General features: G+C 38.1%; 1 long non-coding RNA gene across 5 annotated transcripts in view; it reads left to right on the top strand.

Annotated features, from left to right (window-relative positions):
• LOC147835238 (uncharacterized) overlaps window positions 1-13,663 on the top strand; it is a 228,888-nt gene that overhangs the window by 27,695 nt on the left and 187,530 nt on the right. For all 5 annotated transcript variants that reach the window (XR_015499124.1, XR_015499122.1, XR_015499125.1 and 2 more), the window contains exon 2: window positions 5,677-5,739. This is a non-coding gene — a long non-coding RNA (uncharacterized LOC147835238). The remainder of the gene's footprint in view (window positions 1-5,676; window positions 5,740-13,663) is intronic.

Here is a 13,663-nt window from a genome sequence, read left to right as displayed (position 1 = left end):
AATTACAGATTAAATTAAATAGGAGTCAGACTTGTTTTAAAAAGCTATTGCACATATAAAAAAATCAACTTAACCCACAAACAAGATTGATTCAAGGCTTTTGTGAATCAATATTGAATCGACCATTCTTTAAAAAAGATGATTAATTGGAAAATTGTTGGGGAGGCAGTGCATTGGAGGGTATTGCAATTAATTCAAGCTTGTCAGTTGATTTTGAGTATATGATTGGGATATATTGGCCCAAAGGTTGGAGGGAGAACTAATAAAACCCTAGCAGGAAAGTAAATCTTGACATCTCCTAAATGATCTCATCTGTTCTGAGATTAAAGTTGTAGTGCACAGTAATGGCTCACTCGGAGTGCTTTTGTCAAAATGTTGTTGATTTTGGTCTTTGCAGCTTTCTGAAAAGATTACAAGTTGACTGTTTCAACGATTGCTTGCCTTAGCTGACAGTCCAGGTGAAATTGGTGCTCTCATAAAGGCAATTGCTGACAATTATCTGAAGTACTTCAAACACTTGTGGGCATTAAAAAAAAGGTTTATGACTCCTGAATATTAATGCTTATGTACCATGAGAAACAAAATAAAGTGACTTGAGCTAGTGTGCTTTCAGAATAAAAGTGCGTCTAAGCTATACATACTGTTAATGTAAAAGCTACTCCTAGTTTGCTACACTGCAAGACATTAAAAGTCCATTAAAACTACTTAAGGAGGCAAGGTGTTATGTGAAGTAATTGTAGTACTACAAAATTGGTGGTTTTAAAGCACACAAGAGTAATTAGGACTTTTAAAAAATGATTTCATTTAGGGGCCAACACCAAACATGATCCCATACATTTGCTATTATTCACTATAAACTTTCATTTATTTGCCAATCAGAAACTGGCTAATTCATAATTCTGCTGTAAAAATAATTAGTCCTTGACTCGGATTGGTTTTAATTTTTGTAAGGCTAGGCTATATGAGGTATATGATGATAAGAAAATATATTTCAATATAGTACCATTTTTGTAAATTCAATCCAATAATACATATAAAGGATGCACTGATACCATTTTTTTGTATCCGATCCCGATACTAATATTTATTTTTTTTTCTAAGCATAATACAGTTTCTGTAGCTCTGGTGCTAAATTCAAATAATATATCTTCTTTAGTAAAAAATAACAGACCTATAAGCCTATAAGTGACAGACGGCACAAACTAACTTAAAACATGATGCTTGCTGTAAACTAAGCTACATTATTTGAGCATTCGTTATGGCATTGATCTGTTGGGGTCCAGCTCATGTTTCCTTTTTTTAATATTAAGATTGTTCTTTGAAATAGGCTACTACTATACTAGAGTAATTGTTGGTAAAATAATCAGACTTTTAGCAAAGCACTGCTACGAGTGTGATATTGCGTTTTATACAACAGTTTGACGGCATAATTGTGTATATAAAAACAAAATCAAACATGAAGAGTCTCAAAAAACCTTTTGTATGAGGAACTACTTTCTTCCGCCCTGGATTCAATGAGCCAAATCTCGTTGTGAGATGGAGAACGTTCAAAACAAGGTCCGCTTATATGCTTTAGTGCCAAAACGCAAAATGGTCTGTTAAATAAAATGCTGATAAATAAAATTACAGTGAAATATTCACAGTTTAGATTAGCCTATTTTAGGCTAAATATTTTTTTCTGTTTCACTTTTATTAATTTAATTAACTACGTTGACCACAATGGGCCAGGGCTTTAAAAGCTGTTCGCTGCACTTAAAGTATTCCCCTCGGAGGAACAAACTTAGTTGGAGGGATGAGAGAACTGAAACTCAGTGTGAGAATAATCTTACTGAGCAGCGCACATTGTGTCTGTGAAGCCGGAGCGTGAATGAAGCGCTTGATGCATCACTGAGACAGCACACATCCCTCCTCTATCTACGGTCACTTTCAAAACAGCAGTTTAAAGGGAAGAAATAAGTGCATTGTGTATCTATCCAATGGTCTATTGAGCATTTTCTAATTAAACATTTCAGGTAGGCCTACTTTGTGTGTGAAGAGCAGGGAATAACCCTCTCTACTTCAGTATTGCGAATTTGATCTGCTGATAACAGACACAGCGCAACATGATTTAGAAACAGCAATGAACTCTTTGTTGTAGGTCAAAATGAACCCATTTAATGCAAAACTGAATCCATTTCTCCACTAACTATTTAAAATAACAGGAACAAATAGTCTTGGAGAAAGTTTTTCGAGTTGAAAAAACTCGAATGAATGAGTCGAGCAGTTTGAATTGTGAATGAATGGAGAATGATTGCCAGCCGAAGTAAACTTTAATTTAACCATGTGAATATTCATCTATACTTCTCATTAAACTGTAGAATGGCTTCAGATAATTTGGGATATAGTAGGCCTACATTACAACTTTCTAGTGCCTTATAATAGGCTACCTTCATGGCTTAGTTGGCTTATAAACACAGAAAAAAAGCTCAAGCACAATATCAGTACCAGCTGACCAATACCTGGTCCAGCAAAAATATGCTGTATAGAACTGATATCCAATACAAGTATCGGGATCGGTGCATCCCTAATACATATATTTTTTATGTGTGTGAAATAACTTTAATACAAAATAGTATAAAATAAACTGTAGAGCATATATAAAACAATTAAGTTTTTGTTGTGATCATGCAATATCCAAAAAAACTAATTAAAAAAATTCATTTGACTTCTAATGCTAATGAATATAAGGGCGCTTTCACATCTGTAGGTCGCTTCATTTGGTCCGGACCAAGGGTAATAAAGGATACATTGTTGCATCTTCTGCCGTCTTTAGGTCGTTTTCACACCACACTGCTGGCTTTGGTCCGAACCAGTTGAAACAAACCAAAATGCAGTCATCTGACAAAATCCACATCTCTCATTGGCCAGATGTTGTTGAAGATATTTCCTAAACTGCTTATCGATTGGTCAGAATTCACGTGCGGGAAAATGCCAGTGAACTCCCGCAGGTAAACAAAACCTTTTACTCTGGAGGGACGACTGCGCTGGCTGATTGTATCCCTGCTTTAGACAAACTATACATTACGAAAATGAAGCACGGCGGCGGCTAGAAAACAGTGTTTAATGCATCGCTCGTCACTTCAGGAGTAGCCGTGAATTAATTTAGCTAAACTGCGACATGGTCATCTTGCGTAAATATTACCAACGATCCATCAGGTAATGTTTTCCCCTCTCTCTTCCACTGTTGGTAAAGCGCTGTCAACAAATATTTTCCTCCATATCCCAAAATGCACAGCGCATCGGCCTACGGCAGCTGAATTGGTCCAAAAGTCGCAGTACTTTTTGCGGTCGTACCTGTTTTAGTACGGATCATATTCTCACCACAAACGAACCGCTCCAGGATTCGTTTGAAAGCGTACCGAGACCACCTCTTCAAGCAGGTCTCGGTACGCTTATTTGGTCCGCTTTTGGTGCGCACTCGAGTACGATTGCAGTATTCTCACCTGCCCAAACGAACCGTACCAATTGGGGAAACGAACTCTAGTGCGATTCAATCAAACTAAATAAGGCAGGTGTGAAAGCACCCTAAGATGAACCAATAAGTTGGCAGAAAAGAACCTAATTTTTGAACACTAGGAAAGAAGAAGTTTGTGCTCAAGTCAAGTCATCATACACATTGCAGCACTTCTCATTCGGTGTGTGAGTGCCTTTAGAATCACCAAGAGTGCAGACAGGCTGGCATTGACATGACATATATTTTGACTTTGTCTTACGCTTTCTTTGAAACAAATGAGCAACTTGGTCACTCACACCAGCTGTAAAAAATTCTACTTGTTTTGGTCAATCATCTTTAGAATCTTTTAATCTTTTCAAAATTCATTCACAAAAAACTCCTAAATAAACTATTTCGAAGAATGATTTTGTCTTCTAATGCTAATGAATATAAGAAGAACCAATCAGTTTTGCCAGAAAGAAGCTAACTTTTGAACACTATGAAAGAAGAGTATTACCTCAAGATATCATACAGTAGCTGCATTCCAGCACTTCTCATCTGGTATGCGAGTGGCTTTAGAATCACTAAAGAATGCAGAGAGAGTGGCATTGACATGATGCAGTTTTGTCTGCGTTTTCTTAGTAATGAATGTCCAACGTGATGGTTTGAGCTTTCCACTCACACAGGCTGTACAAAATTCTATACAGCGCTTGATTCGTTGAAACATCTTTAGAATCTTTTAATTTTTCAAAATTCACAAGAACCTTCCAGAAAAACTAATTCAAAGAATGAATTTGACCTTAATGCTAATGAATACAGGATGATCCAATTAGTTGGCAGGGAAGAATCTAACTTTTGTGCACTATGAAAGAAGAAGAGTTTGTCCTCAAGTCAAGGCATTATAGATACATCGCAGCATCTCTCAGTTAGTGTGTGAGTGGCTTTAGAATCACTATATAATGCAAACAGGGTGGCATTGACATAATGCATATTTTGACTTTGTCTCATGCTTTCTTAGAAATAAATGACCAACTTGGTAGTTTGAGTTTCCCACTTATGCCGGCTGTATAAAATTCTATGAAGTACTTGATTTGGTCAATCATCTTTAGAATCTTTTCAAGATGCATTCATAAAAACCTTCCGAATGTATCTGAGTAATGAATTATGACTTCTGATGCCAATGAATATAGGATGAAAAAATTAGTTAGCAAGAAAAAATCTAACCTTTGAACAAAAAAAGAAGTGTGTTTTTTAAGGTAAAGGCTCAATGGGACAAGCAGTTTGAGATATGAATGGATGGATGGATTTTTTTAATGCCTAGTGTAAATGAGTCTTAAGCCACAGGGTCTATGTGTCAGCACAACCACTTCAGCCACCGGTTTAACCCTTTGTCTATTTTGCAGCTTATGTTCTAAACGTATTATCCCACAATGCTGTAAGGGTGAAGGGTGAGGGTTTTAGCATAGTGTGTGATATAGAACAATATAGCGGTCAGGTATAGGGGAAAGGGTAAATGCAGGTCAGTGTAGTATTAGCGTTAGCTTTAACATCTTACAGTACGTTACCTCTGTGGCTCCACCCAGCATGCTCTCCATCTGGGTATCTAATGGTGGCCTTGAGTGATTGTATTGATTTTTTTTTTGTTTTTTTTTCCTCAGGATTTCCTGTTTGTAAACCCCCCTCTCTTTCCACATTTGTTGTTATGTGCCTTCCATCACATGTACCATTCCCTGTGTATCAAACTTTACCAGGGGCATAGACTTTTATAAACCTTATCAGTTGAATATTAATTTGATTGACGTTATGTTTGGCCAGTACTCGTTAGGTGTGGGAGAAAAAGGCATCATCAAGGCATCGTGATTCTTTCTTTCGTGATTCTTTCTCCCATGTAAACTGATTCTAAAAATTTCAGTATCGATTCTTTATTAAGAATGAATATTAAAAATAAACATAAGTATTGAGAAGCGCATGTATTGACCTGATTCTATACGTATCAGTGGGTGCAGCCATTAGAATCTTTTTGGCTCGAGACTTCTGGTCTCATTAACTTCCATTGATTTTGAAAAACGCTTGTTATGCTGATTTATGTTGCAAACTGATTTTTCTTATTGTGTTATTAAACTTTTCATATATAGTCACTTGTTTGTAGAGCAAGTAGTTGACCATTTTGTACCATGTATTAATCCTAGTCATTTCTCCCATAGGCAACTGAATTGGAAGTTCTAAAACATCACACAAACAAGCACACTTCTGCATTGCAGAATAAGGTCAGTAATGGGAATTTGCTTAATTTGGACAAAGATAGATGACCTTAAGATTTTTAAAGATGTCACATTTTTATCTGCTGGTAAAATTCCTGTTGTGATGCAAAGCGAAACCTCAGGTTATCATAGACACACCGCATCGGTTTTCATTTAGTGTGCGATTGGCTTAAGAATCACTAAAAATGCAGACAGGGTGGCATTAACATGATACATAGACATAAACAAAAGCTTAGAAACTGCAATTCTGGTAAAACTGTGAAGTTGGAAAGATGCATTTGCACAGCTGAAGAAAATTGCGACTCCAATAATCAGAATCTGATTGGATTGTGAAGTCTCTAAAGATTCCCACTCGTTGTATTGATTAGGTTTGGATAAAAAAATTATAATTTTAAGGGTACTACATTCACATCAAATCTGAGTGTTTAAGAGTACAATGGCGAAAGAAAAAGACAGTTTTATTGGCACTTTTCACTGTGCTCAGCAACTTTGTATGGCTTGCTATGACTGCTTGACTTGGCTTGGCTTGACCTCTAACCTCACCAGTTGAAGCCCTGGACAATGCAACATGAAGTGAGGCATGAATGACAACGTCATCCTCAGGTAGGGTTAGTTAACATTTCTGATCAACTGATCAACATTTTTGCACAATGCTATTTGTTAAAGATAACAAGTTAAACATTTAATTTAAATGATAAACAATATTGTTATGTGAAATGTAAGAACCCACTACTATGCTAGCCTATATACATGTCGATAAATATTACAGTATACTTACAACAAAGACAGTAGAGGATAGGGCATAGCTAAAAGATCTAATATTGTTGCATGGCATGAAATTGAATAGGGGTGTCACGATTTCGATTTTTAATCAAAATCGATCGAAATTTATGCTCAATTTTGATTATCGAATCAAAAAATAGAATCGTCGATGCTGCCACGCCCCTACGTCACGTCAGCTTGGCTTGCCAAGCGTGAAAAAAACAGGCTTGTTGAAGTGCTTGTTAAACTGCAGAAGCAGGAGACCCGTCGACAGAACTTAAACCCTCTCCTCTTTCAATGAAGTCGCCGGTGTGTAAGCATTTTGGATTTCCAGTGAGTTATGTTGACAACGTTCGTGTTGTCGACAAAAAAAACACAGTTTTGCAAGCTCTGCTATGTACGTATTACGTACGGTTCATCCGATAGACAACACAGGCATAGCGATCCTCCGCCCGCCCCCATTGCAAATCCGCTCGCGAAAAGTACACACTCAGGCCCTGTTTACACTGTCTTTGTTTTTAAATGGCATTTTAGAACGACAACAATTTGACATCCACAGTGGCGTGTAGCATTTCTGAGCAGCCCTCCTTCCTCTCTACCTCTGAAAAGGCACATCACGTTACCACACAGACACAGCCATACACAGCCATGCGCTCGAGACAGCAGGTTTAGGCAGTCAGAGGACTGCTTCAATCTTTCACTCACTTGTACTTTGTCATTTTAGCGAACACCTCAGATACTGTTGGCTGGTTCCTGTTGGTTGTGCACCTTTTTTACCGACGCCATTATAACGACACAGATCACTGCCTATTCACAAGTCCCGCAGAAAAAGTGATTGACAGGTGGTAATTATGTGTGTATCTTGCCTTTATTCATTTACTGTATGATTTGTTTATGGGTAAAACAAAGACCATCCAGGTCAGGTAGTTTAAACGGTAGGCTACAAATAATTAATTGGTCATTAATTAATTAATTATTGATAATTGAAAATCGAATCGTGCCTTTAGAATCGAAAATGTAATCGAATCGAGGATTTGGAGGATCGTGACACCCTTAAAATTGAATGATATTAGGAGACATAACATGAACTTATTGATGTAATACTAGATACCTCAAAGGATCAATCTGAACAAACTTAATGCAGTCAGTTTGGTATGTGGATTTGTAAAAAAAAATCTGCCGTGTTCAAAACCATCTAATACTTTAGCCAGATTCAGTAAGCTTGTAATATTATTTTCTAATCTGAGTGGTACTGGTACATCTGTATTACAGATACAGATTACAGATATATGGAATTACAGACGATTTGCATTTCAAAGAGAACCGGTTCTAAGCAACGTGCATTTGCTTATTTTGAAATTCAAATTATTAGAAAATTACCAATTAAATTGCAGAACTCTGCAATTTTGCATTTTTTAACTTTAATTTTTGCCTCTATAACTGTCTTGGCACTGCAAGCATTGATTCAGCAATAGATATTAGAAATTACCAGTTGTTGGAAACAGTTGTTTTTTTGCACATATATGAAGTGATTCTACTGTTGCAGCATATGTTAAACGTTCTTTGGAGATCTAAAGAATAAGGAGGCCACTTCAGCATAATACACTCTTTTTTTTAATACACTTATGTCCAAGAAAGAAGTTTGAGAATTTTGAGCATGTTGTATGATTGATCGCGGTTGGTCTCTTATCTGTAATCAGTAATCCAATCAGATTGATCAAAGCCTACATTAAATACATTGATTTCGCCCCACTTCCTTATCTTCGTTTTGAAAGAATCACCCTTTACACCCCAGCTCCTCCTTTTCCTCCTTTTACAAGAGAGAGCTCTTGAGACCTACCTGATTTCGGACCACCTTGTATGCTTACTGACCAGGCGGGAGCCCTGGGCTCAATTATCTCAGAGCTCAGGGCTCTTTTCCGGGACAGCCTGCCAAACCTGCTAATAGCGTCAAGCAATGTGTGAACACTTGAATTGAGCTTTGTGGTGAATCAGCTGGAAGTACCTATCACAAGAAGAACACACTGTGGTCATAAAGAGTTAGACATGGTTAGCAACAATACTTGGATAGGCTTTGGTTCAGTTTTTACCTAGTGTGCAAAGAAGACCTTTATGCCACCACCAGCCTGGCCCTGAACTATTTATTCAAGGAAGGATGGAGTGGATCCAAGGTTTCAATTTGTTTAAATTCTGAGAATGCTAGATTTGTCACCTTCGTTAACAGTTGGTACTGAAATTTAAAAAATGTCACATTTTTGAATACAGCTGAGTTGCCATTCTGTTCATGTGATAACAGAAATGACTGGTTGAATGCGTTACCACTCTTCATTTCTGTTCCCCAAGTGCAAATACAGATGCAAGCGGAGGCTGCATTTGCTAATTTCCTTTTGTCTTGTTCCCTCTGATGTGTGTCATTGATTACATTACGCAAGCATCCACTACTGGCATAACTTCTAAATGGATTGAAATGAAATACCCTAAACCAGGGGTGCTCAATCCTGTTCCTGGAGATCGACCTTCCTGCAGATTTCAGTTGCAACCCATATCAAATACACCTGCCTGTAATTATCAAGTGCTGTTCAGGACCTAATTAATTGGTTCAGGTGTGTTTGATCAGGGTTGGAGCTGAACTTTGCAGGAAGGTCGAGGTCCAGGAAAAGGGTTGAGCACCACTGCCCTAAACCATAGTCCTGAAACTCGACTCTTGGAGGGCCGCAGATCTGCACAGTTTTGCTCCAACCCTAATCAAACACAGCTGATCCAACTAATTAAGGTGTTCAAGACTACTAGAGACTATTAAGCAGGTGTGAGTTGGAGGAGGTTGGGGCTAAAAAAGAACTGTGGCCCTCTACGAATTGAGTTTGAGACCACTGCCATAAACCATTGAGCACGTAGGACCTACACTGTTGTGATGTCTCAATCTCATTGAGTTCTGGAACATATAGGTCCAGCATCAGTGGAGCAGTGGGCATATGAAGCAGACTTGCTCCTTTGGTCAAAATCGAGGGATCGAGAGTATGTCCATGCAAGCTTCCCTTTTTTCTTGATGAAGTGGAATGCACTTTAAAATGTCTGTGGGGATTCCCTCTACAGAAAAAGGCAAAGGGAAGCTCAAAAGTGCTTTTCTAAAAGTGGAGTGGAATGCTGCCGGACACTAAAGTGGATCGTTCACATGTACGCTCATAGAGTGATCAGCTGATTAAATACTGAACACAATCAGCCAATCGGTGTTGTTTAAAGGGCCATGAAACCCCCCATTTTCAGTTAAAGTCTACTTCAGAATTTTTGAGATGCAGGATTAATGGGCGTGGAGCTCCGCAAGCATAGGGCAGGAGTGGGCGTGGCCAGCAGGTGAGAAGGGGAGCGAACGACTGTTGTTGACAGTTAGCTCACAAAATGAGACACAGACCGTGAGGAGACGCATGAGTTTATAGTTCACAAGGTTAAAATGCAACGAAATAAACAGTTATTTAATGCCCTGCTACATTTGTTATTCGTAATTTCATATACACATAACCACAATTTATATCATTATAAAGATAAGTGTGTTCATGTAAACCCTATAAATGAGGATTCTCCCTCGATCCCCGGGTCTAAATTATAGATCTGAATGCAGACTCAGTGCAGCAGGACTCCTGACCTGCCTATTTTAACCATTAGCCCTGTTGGTAATCTGGAGGATTTAGGCAAACACAGCAGCACGGCGATGTGTCTAAATGTGAACTAACTCCTAATAAAAGTCAACGTCCGCCATTCTTCAATTCTTGTACTGCTCTCCCGACAAAAATGCTTGCAGCACACACACAGCTTTGCTTTATGATCGGCCCTGACAAGATCGCGGGGAAAAAACATGCAACAAATGCCCTGGATCATGGAAACAAACACATACGAGCCTTCATGAACGGCTACTGTGTGCCGTGGGTCCGTGTCTCACAGCTTGGTTGAAACTGGCAGGTCTACCTTGCCTTCGGAAAGCACGTGCTCTCATGAGTGGTTTAGCAGCCGGCTCTTCTCATAGGATAAGAAAACTCCGCTATGAATAATAATGAGAAACCGACGCGTCATCATTGCACTTGCAGTACTGCGCTACGTCGCCGATTTTGATCCGCCCCAAAAATCTTTTTAAACCCGGAAGCTGAAATTAGCTGACAAAAGCTCAAAATTACCCAGTTTTACCCACAATTGAAGCTGACAGGCGCTAACATCGTTTTAACTGATGCTCAACACACACATATCTGTTAATATAAAAAAAAAAAGTTTTCCAGGGTGTCCTGAACCTTTAAGAGTCTCATGTTAACGCAGCATATATTTTGCTTCTATAATATTCTTCAATGTCCGTTTAAGTTTTTAATAAATGAATACATTTAAATCTAATATAAATGCATTTGTTAGGATTTGATGCCATTTCTGCTTTTGAGGTTAGTTTTTAATAACTTTATATGGCAGTAAATTAAGTTTCTACCTTGATACAGTTGAACTTGTATGTTGAATGGCGATCAAAATCTTCACACTGATATCAAATTGAGCAGAACGGTTACAGCTACAATATGTTAATAACATGTAAAGAGAGGCAATTACTTTTCATAGTGCCGCACTGGCAAGATTAACAGTGCACTACTAATAACATGCCGAACATTGTAAACCTTTTTAAATCACACCAAAGCCAAAATCCTTAGTCTTCGGGGATAATCCTCCAATATGTGGTCATATGTTTACATATCCACATATCAGTACATTGAGGCACAAATGCCTTCAGACATGCAGTGTGATTGTGTAAGGCTTGGTTTGCTGTAATGTCTATGCCATTTAAAGAAAGGCTGTATGGACGGTCCAGCAGTCTCCCTGAGGACATTAAGACGTACTCGTAAATATGAGGTCGCAAGCAGCTGGCAACCTTAATTGCTGGTGACTCTCGGGAGAATTTCTCCCAGCAGGATGGTGTTTAGATGAGAAATGAAAGTGATCAGAGAACAGGTGAGTGAAGCACATGCTTGGGCCTCGTTTTTTTTTTTTTTTTTTTAATCTGCATTCAGTCTGGATCACATGTATGAAACACATACACCGGGGAAAACAAGTATTGAACACGTCATGTTTTTTGGTTGTAATAATATTTCTAAAGGAGCGGTTAACATGGAATTGAAGCAGATCTTGGTGAAAACCTAAACAATACAAACATAAAAAAAACACAAAATAAAAAATTTGAAAACTTAATTATGTTTTAGTGAACATACTGAACTACTGAAACGTATTTAATGCTTTATATAAAAGGCTTTTTTGGTGATGGCAGCTCAAACACGCCTCTCAAATGGACAATGAAGTCACATGAATTGCTCAGTTGTGATTTATTTATTTATTTATTTCTTACAGACTCAACAGAGTGTAAATGACATGGTTGTGGATGGTTCTGTCACTGTCGGTCTCATCTATCAAATCTGAGCTTTAATTTGTGTTCTCTATTGGATTCAGGTCAGGTGATTGGCCGGGCCATTCTACAGCTTGATTTTCTTTCTCTGAAAGCATTTGAGCGTTTCCTTGGCTGCGTTTTGGATCACTGTCTTGCTAAAATGTCCATCCTGCTTTCATCTTCATGCTTCTGCTAATGTAGATGTTGTACTGAAGCAGCTAATATTAATTTACTATGACAAAGAGCAGAGGGTTGCTAAATAACTACTGAGAGATTGCAGTTGCTGTCCGGGCTTTCACTGCCTTTCTACGCATACCTTCTTCATGTGTTCAATACTTTTTTTCCCTGTGTCATTTCATTTTATTACACATAATTTAATTTGTAAACTAATTAAATTAGTTTTCGGTGCATATATGGGTTTCTTTGATTGTAACCAACATTCTGGGAATATTTCAAGTAAACTACATCTTTAGAAATATGTTTTCTAAGTAAAATGGTGACGTGTTCCATACTTTTCCCCGCTGTATTGTCAGTCAGCGAGATGATGATGATGATGTTGATAATAATCATAATTATAATTAATTATAACGAAAATCGGGCGAGGTAGTGGCGCAGTAGGTAGTGCTGCCACCTCACAGCAAGAAGGTCGCTGGTTCGAACCTCAGCTCATTTGGCGTGGAGTTTGCATGTTCTCCCTGCCTTCGCGTGGGTTTCCTCCGGGTGCTCCGATTTCCCCCACAGTCCAAAGACATGCAGCACAGGTGAATTAGGTAGGCTAAATTGTCCGTAGTGTGTGAATGTGTGTGTGGATGTTTCCCAGAGATGGGTTGTGGCTGGAAGGGCATCTGCTGCGTAAAAACTTGCTAGATAAGTTGGCGGTTATACCGCTGTGGCGATCCTGGATTAATAAAGAGACTAAGCCGACAAGAAAATGAATGAATGAATAATGAAAATCTAATGTAGAATAATAACGAATGAATAATGAAATAAATAGTATCAATAATTAATAAATATGTAATAAGTAATACATTAAGAAGTAATAAAAATTAATGAATCTGTACAGCTAGCTGGATAGAACTTAAGGACTGTTTGGTTCAGTTATTGGATGCAGCTTTTCGGATCAATGTTAAGAAGCAGCATACGTGTTTGTCTCAGCGGAAGCACTAAATGCAGTCCATTTAAATTGAAACATTTTATTGCACAGCAATTTCAGATAAAGTCTTTGTTATAAAGCTTGCAGCATTGGAATCGGTACTCTATATTGTGCGAACACCATAAGAAATAGGTATTCTGTATCACCTAAAAATATTCTGTTAAGAATATCCCTAACTGGATTATAAATAGTTTTTGTCTGTCAATTAAGTTTTGTTGGATATGCAGTACACTATTCTGCACTTCTGAATGCCTGTGGTAAATGTTTCTGTCGTGTCATGACTGCCGTGGACAGCCAAATGGCTTGTCAGAATCTTGTTGGGCAAAGTGTTGCAGTCATTTCAGTAATATGTGCAGGAGTGGTTGCTTTTTTATTTTTTCCCATGACATCAGTCTTTTCCCAAGAGGCAAACCTAATCTTCTCATCATAGAAACCCTGTGGTAAACATTGTTCATGAGGTTTACATTTAGCCACTTAAATGCAAATCATCCCACTGCTTTGTTCCTGTGAACTGAGTGGTAACTTGAGAAAATCTCTTTGAGCTTCAGAAGAAAACAAGGAAATACCTGAGCGGCCAGATCAAATATGTGAACATGTCAAATGTTATTGAG

This window comes from Danio rerio, chromosome 9, assembly GCF_052040795.2.
Source record: "Danio rerio strain M-AB ecotype USA chromosome 9, GRCz13ab, whole genome shotgun sequence".
Taxonomy (NCBI): domain Eukaryota; kingdom Metazoa; phylum Chordata; class Actinopteri; order Cypriniformes; family Danionidae; genus Danio; species Danio rerio.
The sequence above is the reverse complement of the archived record's forward strand: the minus strand, read 5'-3'. Positions and strand labels throughout refer to the sequence as shown.